General features: G+C 35.3%; 1 pseudogene; it reads right to left on the reverse strand.

Moving 5' to 3' along the window:
- Window positions 1-8,671: 8,671 nt before the first annotated feature.
- On the reverse strand, window positions 8,672-8,770 carry LOC132267923 (small nucleolar RNA R71; annotated as a pseudogene).
- Window positions 8,771-16,106: the final 7,336 nt, after the last annotated feature.

Consider the following 16,106-nt stretch of genomic DNA (forward strand, 5'->3'; position numbering starts at 1 on the left):
AACCCCAAGCACAAAAAATGAAATAATAATTAAATGAAAATCCCTAAACACAGGAAATAAAAAATTAAGCAAATAACAATCCCTAAGCAATAAAATAACAATATACATAAACCCTAAGTACAAAAAATAAAAAATAATCAAAAGACAATCCCTAAGCACAAAAAATAAAAAGTTAAGCAAATAACAATACCTATACCTAAGCAATAAAATAACAAAATACATAAACCCTAATGGAGTAATGGAACATTTTTTTTTTCATTGTTATTAAATATGCAGTAATGATCACATGGAAACAAACTGGCATCAAACACAAGACATAGACCACAAGACATCAAACATTTCCCACAAGACATCAATCTAAAAATGATGTAGGAAACAAACTGATATCAAACACAAGACATGGACCATTGTGTATCACTATACGAAGACATAAAAGTAAAAAAAAAAAAGGACATGGACCACTGTCATTGACTATAAACTCTATTGTCAGTGGGGTCTATCTTCTTTAATCAACATAAAGCCTACACCAAACATTTCCCAAGTTCTAAAAAATTGCATGCATGTGTATTATATATACAAAAAAGAGAATTTTATACTAGGTCAAAATAGATTTTCAAAAACCTTAGAAATCAAATATTCGATTAGTACTAATTAACCCAAAAATATAACCATTAACATACAAAATGAAAAATAAGATTCATTTAAAATCGACATAAAGACATAGAACAGAATCTAAACTTACAAATTTGGAGAACTTGTAAAATCGAATCAAAGTTCGTGAAAACAACAGACCCAACAGGAAATACCACACGATGTAACACACAATTGAAGAAAACAACAACACGATGTCGCGCACAATTGAACAGAACAAGAATACGATCAAAGTCTTCCACCCACAATATGAAACCCTTAGTTCATATCTGCGCCTCCATCGCTCTCTAACTCTCTGTGTGTTTCTTTATCTAACATAATCAACTAAATGAGATTTTAGGGCAACTTAATTTAGTAGGGTAAAATTGGCATTTCACAATTAGTTTTTTTATTATTATTATTTTTATATAATTTAATAAGTAAGGTCATTTCGGTCATTTCAAATCAACAGTTGCCGGAAAGCTGATCCGGTGACTTCCAGGGGGGTATTTGCACACTTTGCCTAGTTAAGGGGGGTATTTGTCAAAAATTAGATAGTTCAGGGATTTTTTTACACTTTTGCCAATTTTATATTCATAAAAACATATATATATATATATATATATATATATATATATATATATATATATATAATTGCTCCATATGATAAGTTGTACAATATCAGTACTCGACATGAATATAGTTATTATCGCAACAAAATTACAAGGTGACTTTATCTGTCCAACTGACATCCACATAAATAAACACACACGCACATGTATATATATATATATATATATATATACATTCAGTACTCGACATGAATGTAGTTATTATCGCAACGACATGAATGTAGTTATTATCGCAACAAAATTACAAGGTGACTTTATCTGCCCAACTGACATCCACAAAATTACAATTTGTGGATGTCAGTTGGACAGATAAAGTCACCTTGTAATTTTGTTGCGATACCTTGTAATTTTGTGGATGTCAGTTGGACAGATAAAGTCACCTTGTAATTTTGTTGCGATAATAACTACATTCATGCCGAGTACTGATATTGTACAACTTATCATATGGAGCAATTATATTACTTTTTGTTTCCACAATATGGTGTGCATACCTTTTGATTAGAAGCATGTATGCTTACTGATGTTCTTCATTTTTAATTACATCTATATTTAAGTATTGATATATATGGTACAACTTATCATATGGAGTGATTATACCCACAGATTGGTGCGTAAACATTGTTGACTAGTAAATGAGTGTAGCTTCAAGGATCTTGAATTTTTTTTTTTATCTAAGCACGGGTCAGGCCTTGATATCAATTGACATTAGTTATTTGTTTATTTTAGGACTCAATAAAGAATTTTTATATTATCACTAGCATGGGGTGTCATAAAACATATATCAAGCTTCTAATTTACTTCTGTCAAACATAAGACTTCATATCTTTCAATGTTAAAAAACTATATTTCTAAAATAATAACTTTCTTTAGAAATTGTATCTCCTAAAATATTTTCTAAAACAATAATTTCTAAAATTATATTTTTGTTAGCATATATTCTAAAAATACATTTTTTTTTAAATCTTATTTTTGTTTTATTTGATTAAAAATCGTATTTTTCAAATAAAATTCTTATCTTGTATTATATTTTCAAAAACTAATCATATATTCTAAATAATTATATATCTGAGAACGAATATAATTCCCTAAGGTTATATTTTCTATAAAAGGAATCATAAATTTCTGTTTTAAAAAGTATTGTTTTATAAGACAAAGTCTTTTAAAAAATGAAGCTTTCCAGTATATATATATATATTTATTTTCTTAAAATTTTTATTCCTTAGAATTCATACGTTTCTTAAAATATTGTATCCTAAGGATCATTTTCTTAAAAGAGTTCAATATTTACTTGTACAAGGATGATTAATTTTTAAACTCCGGATCACATAAAAATTAAGAAAAATAATCATTTTGTCTTAAACAATCGTTTTTTTTTTTTAAGATCCTATTTTTCTGGAAAAGATGGTTACGTCCTCTGAAATCAAAATTTTCAAATAAACACTTACATTTAAGTCATCACTATCAAAAAGTATTTTCTCTATATTCAAAATGTGCAAAAATAATTTCTACATGAAGTATATATTTTTGAAATCATATTTTTCAAATGAAGTAAAGCTTCTTAAAAATAAACTGCCCCAAATATCACTCTTTTAAAAAAAGAAGGATCCAAATAATGCATCTTTACTAAAAAGTGTATCTCTCCTTAAAAATCATATCATTCAACAGAATTATTTTCTAAAACTAAAGTATTTCTAAAATTCATTTTATTAAATAAAGCTTTCCTATACGCTATTCCTCTAAAATTAAGGTTTTAAAAAGCTATTTTCCTTTAAAAAAAGAACAAAACTTTTCTAATAATCATTTCACTTAAAGTTTTATTAAAAGCTTGTTTCCTTAAAATGAAGCTTTACTAAATGCTATTTTTAAAATAAAGTCACGTTCTTAAGAGCCTTCAAGATTCATTTCTTCATAAATAATTGATTCTTAAATCAAAATTAGATATTAGTTATAGGATCTAAAATTTTATATTTTATGTATTCTAAAGAAGTAGTATTTCCAGAAAATTATATACTTTTCCTAAAGAGTATTTTCTTTAAATATTAATTTCCTAAATCATACAGGTTTCCTTAAAAATACCAATTCTTTAAAATATGAGTTTCTTATAACTTACTTTTTAAAATACAGGTTTCCATTAAAAATAGAATTTATTTTAATACATATTCCGTTAATAACAAATATATATACTCAAACTATAAGTTTTCTTAGAAATATATTTTATATAGATTTCTTTATAAATAAATATTTACTTTATTAAAATATAAGCTTCCTTATAAATATATATGCATATATTCTAAAGTTTTCTTAGAAACATTTTAAAGATACAAATTTATTTTCAAATATATATACTTTCTTAAATAACAAAGTTTCCTTAGAAACATTTTAAAGATACAAATTTATTTACAAATATATATGCTTTTCTTAAATAACAAAGTTTCCTCAGAAACATTTTAAAGATACAAATTTATTTCCAAATATATATATTTTCTTAAATAATAAAGTTTCCTTAGAAACATTGTGAAGATAGAAGTTTCCTTAGGACATACTTTCTTCAATTATAAAGTTTCCTATAAACATCTTTAAAATTGAATCTAGTTGGAATATGTATATTTTTCCTAAATTATAAGTTTTCTTTAGAAATATTTATTCTTTAATTTCTCATAAGATATTTATTAAATACAAATTGAACTACATTTGACCTGATCCTCACCTTTTATGTGATGGGGTAGGTAGGCAACCTAAGTCACTCTTAGGTTCGGTCACATCAATATCTAAAATATATATTCATTTATAAAACTCATATGTTTAAATATATATTTCACAAGCTATTCAAACATTAACCTTATTTTCCTATAATAAGGATGAAGCTTATAAACCATTATTGAATAAAGCATAAACGTTAAAATTATACATATTCATCTTTAGGAATGCAATATAGAAATAAGGTAATTGTGTTCCACGGGTGTCATGGGGTGCCTAACACCTTCCCCATGCACAACCAAACCCCCGAATCCATTAATTTGGTTTTCGTAGACTAAGTGGATGTCAAATACATTAGGGCCCAAATTAGACCTCTCATGTGTCCATCTATTTTTTCAAAGTCTTTAGACACCATAGGTGACCTAGCATACCACCCTATGCTAGGTGGCGACTCCGAATATTAGTAAATTGGCCCTACTGTAAAATAAATAATAATTTGATCATAGTCACTTCGTCACATTAAACCCCTTTTCTGACCCACAAGTGTTTAGTATAACCCTTATAGAGAGGTGCGGAAAAATCTGGGCGCGATAACTGGCGACTCCACTGGGGAAAAACCCTCTTTGGTAAAAGGGCTACCCCTCTTTGTTTGGTGTTGTGAAGCAATGACAAACAAAGAAGTAGACATAACCCATTTTGCGCCTCGGTTGGCACAAAATTGGCCATGGGTTCTTTAAATGTGTGCATGGAGCATTCTAGTCCTTGTTACAAATTGGGTCATCCCTTGGGATAACATCATAAAGGTGTGTTTTGAAAAGATATATTTAACACACTAGAGGTGCTTATTCCGATAAACGGCACTCTAAGGCTTTTATTGGATATTTGGAATCAAACTTAGCACACTACGGGTACGTTATTGGCACATGATTAACACATTAAGAGTGAAATTTAGATACTAGACTTAGCATGAATTGAAAAATTGTCAAATTGTCTTTTAGTGAATGAGAATGAAGTTTTGTCTTTAGGATATATATTGTGTGAGTAAAAACTATGTTCTTACTTCTTTTCATGTAAGATGTAGGTAAACAATTCGATATTACCTTTTCTACATTGTCTTGTAAAGATATTACCTTTTTCTGCATTGCCTTGTAAGAATACGATCTTACCATGCTCTGATGATGTAAATGCTCTTACTTGGAAAAATGGCAAATTTGATCAACAGTGAATAACAATGGAGATACTGTATACCAAATGATGAAGTATTGAGATTGCAGAATTAGTGACTTCCTGTTTGAGATGAGGGTGGCAAGGATGGCAATGACGGTGATGTTTGAGCTGAAAAGAGTTTTGATTACACAGGCAATGACTGAGCTTCAAGGTGGATATGCCACTTTTGTTACTTTCATTTTCCTTTCTTTCTTCTTTTGTATGTATATATGTTATGTCTATTTCTTTGTGAAGATGCAAAGAATTAACTCTCTCTATTTTGACAGAGTCTCATTACATTTTCAATTAAAAATCCCCCTTACATTCTTTCCTTCCCGCCTATTTATAGGCATTTACAAGTGCTATTAGAATGCTAATGAGCACTAAAAAGTGCGTATTTAAACCCCTTAAGCTTAGGCATTCTAGTACCTTTATCTATCTTACTTTGCCGTTTTAGATTGATTTCGTATTATTTCCATTTTTAGGCACTTATCCCGAAAATAAGCTAACTCAGCCAAATAAGAGCTTAATTGAAGCAATTCTGAGATTAAACAAAGAAATGGCAAAGTGGAGGAAGAAAGAAGCAAAATGAAGTAAAGCAGCAAGTTTGATCGATCCAAGTCCAAGGTTCGATCAATCGAACATTGATTGATCTCAGCACTTCAAGATAGATCCAAGCCTTGACCCAAAAGCACTTAAGTCCAAAAGTTCGATCAATCCAACATCATTCTTTAATCGATCGAACACCTTTGTCCTTATCCAAATGATTGATCTTATCCATAGCTGTCCACCCACTAACCACTTTTGTCCTTTTCCCAAAAATATCTCCCAAAATATCTCGGATTTGCCTTTTCCCAAAAAGCTCAGCCAGTTGAATCGATCCATCCTCAGTTTGATCGATCTCAGCCAGTTCGATCGATCCAAGTCCAAGGTTCGATTGATCGAACTTCCTCTAAGTGCAAAAAGTTAAAATTCGAGCTCATTAAAAGTTGTCCTTTATCCAATCATTAGAGAATATTGTGTGGACGACCCTAGCTCATTTGGGGAGGGATTTTAACCTACCTATATAAGGACAAGGATTACTTTTTAGTGAGGGGACACATAGGAGATAAAGACCAATACTTGAATATTTTTAGATATACCATTTCTAAGGAAGCTTGGAGGAGGAGGCTAGAGACACCATTGGAGATCTTCATCAACAAGGAGCAAACCTCTTCCATGGAGTTAGCCCTTGAGGGTTGGAGCATCCTTACCATGAGTGGCTAGACATCCTCTTGGGGCTAGAGTTAGCCCCAAGCATGCTTTCTATATCTTAATCTTGTGTATTATTGAGGGATTAGTGTTGTAATTAATGTTTCGACACTTTGATATATATAGATCTTGTTTAATCAATAATTTGTGTGGTTTAATGCTTCCAATTGATCATTTCATTCTATTCGTATGTCTATGTATGCTAGAATAGATGTTCATGTTCTTGTCTTTAGATTTTGTGTTGTTGATGCATGTCTATGTATATTGATGCCATGGATTTAGAGATTGTTAAAACATAGTGCTTAAAGGAATGCTATTGTGATTCTCTTGATGGTTCATACTTATTCCTTGATGGATTGTGCCTCTTCCCTAGTTTACTTTCATGTTACTAGTTTAGATGTAATGTAGTTGTAGTGTAGTTTTAAATGGGAGGACAATCCATGCTTGTTGTTTGATGTTCCAAGCTTTTGAATACAAGTAGCATATGTCTCTAATCTTGTGTTGTATTTGGATTGTGAGCCTAATGAAAGGATTAATGACTTGTTTTGATTTATTGTGCCTTTCACATGTTGTCTAGACAATATATGCTTCATTACTTAGATATATTGTGCCTTTCACATGATGTTTAGACAATACATGCTTAACTAGTCATCCTTGCTTGTTGAATCAACCAAATACACACACACCAATATTGCAACACCCTAATTGCCCTCATTAGTCACTTGTCAATGATATAGGAATGCATTGCTTGGTGGTGATCTCTAAACCCCAAGACTCTTCTCTCTCTTACTTACTCTCTATTTCATTCAATTACTTAGTTTAATTTAGTTGCTTTCTAATCTAATCAACCAACCAATCAATTGTTTGATCACTCGACCTACTAACCCTAATTGTGATTCCACGACATTGCTTAATCCCCATAATCCCTTGGGACGATCCCCTTTCACTCATACTACATAGTATAGGTGTTAAGTGGTTTATAAATTTGACTATGATGCCCACTTGACACTAATCTCCAAACTCAAAGTGTTGGGCATTGTTTTGTGCACTGGCCGAGTCAAGACACCATAGTTTTTGGCGCCGTTATCGGGGATTGATTGATTAGATTTGGCAACGTCGGATTTATGGAATTGATTAGGATTAGTACTCTTTTGATCGTGTCTTTACTTTGTTTTTATTTTTCTTTTAGTTATTTATTGTGTTTGTTCATATTTGATAAGGTGCATTGAGCAAGAGGCAAGCAAAGGAGCATCCAAGCAAAGGAGCTAAGCAAAGAAAGGAAAAATGCTAAAAACTTAAAAAAAAAAATTTGCTAAGCTAAGCTTTAAATTTGGAGTTAAAGTGCTTAAAGACCTTTGTGAGACTTTCTTTACTTAATCCCTTAGTTAAATCGTCGGCTCACGTGGAGGCTTGTAATTTAATTCTTAGATAAATCGTGAGCCCGCGTGAAGGCTATTTTATTGTTTTTTGCATCATCTTTGTTAAAGCATAGGAATATGGGTTAAGTGTTTGTGGAGGGAGTTTCATTGCATTGTTGTGAAGGTGAAGTGTGTGTCATTCTTTGTGTTTGTTGTTTTGCATTGTGCATGCATGGACGTTGTTCATTGAGACCAACTCTTGTCCCTCTTGATCTATTAATGGTGACCATAATGATGACCATATTGAGGACCTTGGTCACATAGACCAACAAGGTATCCTTTATCCCAATGTGCACAATGAAAACATGCAAGTACCATTAGGCATGCCAACCATTCATCCAACCACCACAACAACAAGGCCAAGTTCCATATGGAATGCCAAGGCCAATGTATGCTCCACAACCTCCCATCATTAATCAAAGGAATTCATAACCAACGTGTTCTTGTTGCACCTCAAGTAGCTGGTCCACCTCTTGCTTTGAGAGATCACTATGTGCCTAATGAATACAATGCACCCATATGCATTCAATTGCCACCATTTAGAGCACATCATTATGAAATTAAAGCACAAACTATTTAAATGCTTCCTAACTTTCATGGACTTCCTAGTGAAGAACCTTATAAGCATTTGGATGAGTTTCTTGAAGTATGTTCCACCATAAAATATACGGACATGCCGGAAGAGGTCTTAAGACTCAAACTTTTTCCATTCACCTTAAAGGATAAAGCAAAATATTGGTTTAACAATGTTAGGCCTTTTTCAATCACTTCTTGGGCGGAAATGCAATAAGAGTTTTTAAAGAAGTACTTTCCGGTTTCTAAGACCAATGCCATGAGAACCTCAATTCGAGAATTTTCACATGGGGATGGCGAAACATTTCATGAGGCATGGGAATGCTTCAATGAATTGCTTAGGAAGTGTCCACATCATGACATGCCCAAATGGCAATTAGTTTAATATTTCTTTGAGAGCTTATCGGACAACTATAAGGGTATGGTTGATACTTCCATGGGTGGCTCTTATATTGATAGGCATGAGGATGACGTGTGGCGTCTTTATGAAAGCATGAGTGAAAATTCTTTGCATAGAACAGTATCATCCAAGAATGGTAGAAATTCACAAGGTAGGAAGAGTGTTGGCTTACATCAAGTTAACCATTCAAATGAAATAGCCGCCAAAGTGAAGTCTTTAGCTCAAAAGTTTGATCAATTCTTGATTAACTAAAACTCGGCGAACCAAGTATCTTCCTTTCCTAACCATTCTCATCATGTATCAAATGAAACTTGTATGACTTGTTCTAGTGTTCTTCATTCTACTTCTCATTGTCCTCATGGACAAGTGCAAAATGAACCTAATGAACAAGTCAATGCAACTTTTGTGAACCAAGGAAACAATCCTTATGGTACTTATTATAATCCAAGTTCGAGGAATCATCTGAATTTCTCTTGGAAAAACCAAGGAGAAGGCTCAAACCCTTCTCAAGGCAGTTTCCAAGGGAAATACATTCTACCTCCACTTCAAAACCAAGGATCCCAAGGTTATAGACCTTATCAATCACAAGGAAATCAATTTGCTAATTCTCATTTTCCTAACCAATCTTATTCCCAAGGAAATAATAGAAGTCCCACCTTTGAAGAAAAAGTTTTAAATGCTTTGGGGACTCTTGAGGCTAACACACAATTACTTCATTCTCACTCTCAATCCATTGCTATGCTAGAAACCCAAGTAGGGCAAATAGCATGCACTCTTAATGCAAGAGAGAAGGGAAATATGCCCATTAATGCCCTACTTAAACAACAATGTGTTGTGGAAACCCATTCCTCATCGGAAGGGCATACCATTGAACATGTTAATGCGGTGACTACCTTGCGGAGTGGTAGAGTTGTGGACAATCAAGTTGAAATGTCCAATGAAGAGAGTGAACTGGTGCAACCTCAAGTTGCCACCCGTCCCGTTTCACATCCCATTCCTCCTTCATTGCATACACATGATCTTGCAAATGAGAAAGTTTTGAAAAATGTGTTTGAAAAAGAAGTTTTGAAAAATAATGTTGAAAAGGTTTTATTGAAAAATAATTTGAAAACTTCTTGTGTTGAAGAGAGTTCAAAAGAAAATTTTGAACAAGTGTTTGAACCAAAGGTTCCATTTCCGGATGCCTTAAAAGAATCCATTTCAAAAGACAAGCAAAAGGCAAAAACCAATGAAATCATGAAAATGTTTAGGCAAGTGAAAGTTAACCTTCCACTATTGGATGCAATCAAGCAAATTCCGGCTTATCCCAAATTCTTGAAAGACTTGTGCACCCAAAAGCAGAAGAACAAGAGCCAAGCACCAAGAAAAGTGGTTTTGACCGAACGAGTAAGCTCAATTTTGCAACATAACACTTTTCCAAAGTTTAAGGACCCTGGTTCACCCACTACATCATGCATCATTGGTGATCATATCATTAATCGGGAACTTCTTGACTTAGGAGCAAGTGTTAACCTTCTTCCATATTCGGTCTATGTTAAATTGGGCCTAGGTAAATTGAAACCAACGTCGGTAGTTTTGCAACTTGCCGACCGATCCATTAAGAAACCTAGGGGTGTTATTGAGGATGTTTTGATTAAGATTGATAAATTCTTCTTCCCGGTTGATTTCGTTGTCATTGACACAGAACCGATTTCCAATCTTAAGAGCCAAATTCCCGTTATCCTTGGCCGTCCTTTCTTGGCAACCGCCAATGCCAACATCAATTGTAGGACGGGGGTGATGAAGATTTCATTTGGCCACATGAAGGTAAAGTTGAATATCTTTAATCCCACACCCAATTCACTTGACAAGTATGAAGGAGAGGTTAATGTTGTAGAAAAATATCATGATCTTCAATGCCAAGGAAATGAGCTTTTATGTAAAACCAAAACTTCCAAAGGATCATCTTCAACCTTGTATTCTCAAAGTGTTGTTTCAAATTCTTGCTTTGAAAGGGCATGGAAGCCCAAAGGTTTTAATTGCATAGACAAAGGATCAAAAGCTTATTTTGAGCTTGATCCAACAAGTTCTTCAAAGGACCATTTGTTGGGTGGAGTTCAAAGCATCTATCACCCCAACAAGGAGGGGATGCATTACAAGATCTTTGACCCAGGCTAAAAGAGCCCAATGTCTTGCTAGAGACGTTAAAAACTAGCAAAAAGACATTCATAGGGTGTCAAAACCCTATTCCTCCCCCATTTCTATCTTTCATTTTGTTTCTTGCGAAGTCTAGATACTTGTTTTAGGTTCACATGCATTGAAAGGAACTTTGGTGAGGATTGCATAAGCTTTTATGTCATAATTGAGCTTTTGGCAAAGTTCGATCGATCTGACATTGGAGTTCGATCGATCGAACCGTGGATTGCACTCAACACTTAGAAAAATTTTCGACCTACATCCACTTGCATCCAAAATCAGCTCTCGATCCAATCGTTCGAACTCATTCTTAGAGCGATCGGATATCTTCGATCGATCCAACTTCCAGGTTCGATCGATCTCAGGACTCAACACTTAGAAAAATTTTGAGCCTGCATAAACCTGCATATTTCAGCTCTCTGTCCCATCGTTCAAATTCAATTCAAGATAGATCTGAAAATCTTCAATCGATCCAACATTAAGGTTGCATCGATCTCAAGTTCCAGCACTTAGCCAATTTTTGAACCAAGAACCTGTATATTCTTACCTCTATCTGATCGATCGAAGGCTTGTTTCGATCGATCACATTTCTTTCATTTCACAATTTTGACTTTAATTTGACTTTTCAACTTTTCAAAAATCCAAAAATATTTTCATTTTTACTTTATTCTATTTTCACTCTCATTTTATTTTGTTTTAATTGTTAACAAGTTTTAAAAAATTCAAAAATATTTTAATTTATTTAGTTTTTAATTAATTAAATTTAAAAAAATAAATAAATTTTCAAATCAAATCAAAAATATTTTGTTTTACTTTATTTTCTAATTTTTAATTTTTAATTTTATTTTTGCAAATTTCAAAAAACCAAAAATCCAAAAATACTTTGAAAGGAGTTCATCAAAGTTCGATCCATCACAACTCATCTTTGATCGATCGAACTAGTCGGGAAATGTTTTTAAAAACAGATCCAAGGGTCTTGAGATCGATCATTTGGATCGATCTCACTCACCAAACCCTAGCCTCTCATCCCTCTTCACTGTGAATCATCTCTCCAAGCTTCGGCAACTCCTCCGGCGAGATCCAAGCATCTCGAATCGCAGTTTATCTCCATCCTCTTCATCTCAGATCATCTCAGTTCATTCTCCATTCTTTCGCTCTCTTGAGGTAAGATCCGAGATATCCTTCCCTAGATTTGAACTCTCATGCATCAATACTTGTTTCAAATGTCGTAATCATGTTGCTCTCATGTTGAATCTTCCATTCTCAAAGCTTTAGCATCCATGTCTATATATATATGTGTGTGTGTGTATATGTGTGCATAGATTTTGAAGATTTTGTTAGATTTGGATGTTTGGGCCACGTTTGGAGTGCATTTAGGCTTGATTTGTGTTGTTGAAGGGCCCACGAACTCATTCGTGTGGGCCCCATGCTTTAAAAGTCATAGATCTGTGACTGTTAGGTTTCATCGTCTCACTTTTCGATCGATTGAACAAATTTATGATCGATCGAAGATTTGAGATCGATCCAACTAATTTTCGATTTATCCAAATTTTGTAATCGATCTCATTTCTTTTTCTGATCGATCGAATTTCACAGATCTCATATACACATTTCATTCATCTTATCTTATGTTCATGCTACCTTATATATGCCCAATGCCTGTGTTATTCCACATTAGATGCATTTCATACTTACATTGTTTAGCATGTTTCACATTCTGCCACTTACATAGAATCATGCGATATTTTGTTTTGTCTATCTTATTTGACATATATGTTTCTATATTATGCTTTATATTTTATATACGCTGGCACTAACTCTTGAATTTCTATTTGCAGACTATGGCTCGTGTCAAGACTGTAGCGCGTAGACACCATCACGGCACCAGACGTAGATTAGACGACGAGGCCGGTCCATTTCATACCCGGGATGCTAGTCCTGAGGATACTCAGAAGAGAGTCCGACAGCGGACTGGGGAGATTGCACAGCCTTCTCATTCAGAGGAGCCCTTACACCCTACTCCGCCCCAGTCTTCGGCTCGTCCCGCATTCACTCCATCACCATCTCCACCGCACACTGAGCAGCCAACTCAGCCGGCTCCACCTGCTCAGCCAGCTCATCAGGCGTGTGATAGGCTCGCGCCTCGATATACACACATGACTATCGAGCACTAGTCAGCATTCGACATCGCATTCTTCTCCAGATCGGTGCTAACTCGATCTGCCTATCGAGACATCATTCAGCAAGGCCTCTCAGCTATTCTTGCCCCACTCATAGAGCCGATCTACCTGCGACTGGTACGATTGTTCTACCAGAACCTCCGACCATTACTGCGCACTACAGCCGAGCTCATCACCTCTATCGATGGCCATGAGATCACCATTATAGTGGATACTCTGGCCCGTTCGACTCGCTATCCACATCGGTGCCCGCCAGAGCTTCAAGAGACATATCCCAGGCTCCACAGGCCTTCTTATGCCGATATGGCAATTTTTCTCACAGGTCACCATGCCGGTGGCGAAACCTTCGCCACCCGGACATTCTTGCCAGATGACCTGTGGTTTACAAATTCGGTGCTCTACCGAAATATATACATGGCGGGACATAAGATTCAGAGGTGGGGCAACTATCTAGCAGTCCTGAACGCCTTCTATACCGGCCAATGGGTATTTATTCCTGCGCTTATCTGAAGCGTGATGAGGAAGCTCTACTATGAGTACGTCAGCAAGGAGGCACTCGGAAGGGCCAAGTCTCTTCCATTCAGCCACCTCATCACCCAGATTCTCATTGACCAGCGCTATCCCATCCACCCGCAAGAGGACCCCGAGAGAGGTTCCTGTCACTTCAGCAAGAAGGACTGGGACAAGAGCTACAGAGCTATTATCACTCGCCTGCAGGTCAATGCTATACTGGCAGCTGCAGAGCTGGAGTTAGAGGTGGAGGCAGCAGCACAGGCAACCCCGGAACTAGCAGAGCCAGCAGCAGCAGCTCACGCAGCGGACGACGCACCAGTCGATCCAGCTGTCGAACATGATGACATTGATATAGACATTGACTTGGAGCACTCAGCGGATGACACAGCTCAGCATTCTCTAGCCAGGTCACCTATCCACGAGCAGGAGTAGACCCAGGAGCTGTCTTCTGACTCATCCATACCAGACTTGCGGCTTCGGAGTGCGTCTACAGATGCTCGAGGACACTATTGTTGCCATCAGAGTTGACCTCGTGGCCCATAGAGCAGAGTTCACAACCTTCAGCATGGATGTCACAGCTATGTTCAGAGATCTATCCCGAGACATCCGTGGCGCCAGATCTGCCCGCCCTACCTCATCCTCTTGAGTCCCAGTCCCTTCTGTTTCATGATCTCTCTCATTATGCATATTTTTGTCACTCTACTTTATTATTTTTACAACCGGTCTGTCGGCTTTCATATTTTTATACATGTACTTTACTTTTCCTACATATATATCTCTTTCTGCTATGGATGTCTTATTCTTGCATTCTCATACATGTATATTTGACTCCATCAGGTACATTACAGTGACTTCAGTGAGAGAGTGCTACCCAATTTTCAGGACCATCCTTATACCTCACTCATTTCGTTATCTGTTTATCCCATTTACACTTGCATGTTCACTGTGCATTGATTATCCCATTTTGTTATCTGATAAGTTTATCCAAGTGCCAATTTTTAGGACTACAGTTCATCCCAAGTTTGGGGGAGGGGCAATGCCACCCAATTCGGATACTTCAGTCCCGATCATTCTTGCTTAGTTGCACTGGTATACTCTTTCCTTTGTTCTCTTGCACATTGAGGACATTGTGCCATTTAAGTTTGGGGGGAATGGTGCTCTACAGTGATAGTTTTAAATTCAAATTTTTAGCATGACTCGTGTATTTGAGGGATATTTCTATGATTAGTCCATACCTAACTATGATTTTGATCTTTTGAGGACTATATTGCTTAAAATTTAAAAATTGCTTGACTTGAAAGTCTAATACTCCTTGTATGCCGTATGAATGCCATTTAGGAGTAAATTTTTCGAAGGATCGACATCTTGCTTATACTTGTGGTCCACATCATCCTGATTTTGTGATTATTTTAAGATTCATTTTAGGATTCTACACTAGCACAGGCGCACACTAGCATTCATTTGTGGGGTATATGCTTTGTTGAATATTGAATTGGTTATATCCCAACTGGCTAGTAGTGCACTGAAAGCTTTCATTCTTGATAAAGGTGGATAACAAACCTTTTTCACTAAGTAGCCGGGATTCTTGCCTTATCAAGCACTAAACTTCTCACGCCGAAAGGTGGAGGGCCCAAACTCTAGGTTAATAATTGAACTTGTTTATTGAAAATAAAAATAAAAATAAAATAAAAATAAAAAATAAAAAAAAGTGAGGACATCTCCCAAAAAAAAAAAAGTGAGGACATCTCCCAAAAAGGTGAGAAGTGGGAAATGATTAGATTGTTGTTGTCTTGATTTGTAGCCTAGTAGATTTGAGCTTGTAAGTCCGTAGGGGTGTCTTAACACCTAGTGCCCTAAAGCCGTCTGGTTTGGGAGTCATTGACCTAACGCTCAATCTCATGAATCACTAGAAAGCTTAAGAGATTAACACATTGCATCATACTTCCATCTTTGATCCTCTGAAAAAAAAAAAAAAAAAAAAAAAAAAAAAAAAAAAAAAAGTAAAAAGAATAAGCGCACCTAGATGAATAAAGCTTTAATAAAAGGTCCACTTTTTATCTTGATAATTGATACTAGATTTGTATGCTAGTTTGATGGTAAGGATGTGATTAATTCTTTAGTTGGCTAAGATAGCAACACATTGATACCGATCCACTCAAAAGAATTCTAGAGTTGTTTTGATTTGCTTAATCATTTTCTTGATGTGTGGTGGACCATACTTGCTTGCTTGATGTTGAAATTTTGGAAAATTGCTTAGAAATGTTTGAAACATTACATACTTGAGGTAGTTTTCTCCCAATGCTTGTTTGCAATATTGGTGTCTCTTTTGAAAAAATGAGCTTAATGTTTATGGGTATCATTTCTGGAAACCCTCACGAGACTTCACTCGTCCACTAGGGGTAACCTAGGGGTTTAAAAGGCTTGTTGCATA

Source organism: Cornus florida, unplaced genomic scaffold (genome assembly GCF_030987335.1).
Source record: "Cornus florida cultivar Cherokee Brave unplaced genomic scaffold, ASM3098733v1 CherokeeBrave_3.0.0_Hap2_Chr07, whole genome shotgun sequence".
NCBI lineage: Eukaryota > Viridiplantae > Streptophyta > Magnoliopsida > Cornales > Cornaceae > Cornus > Cornus florida.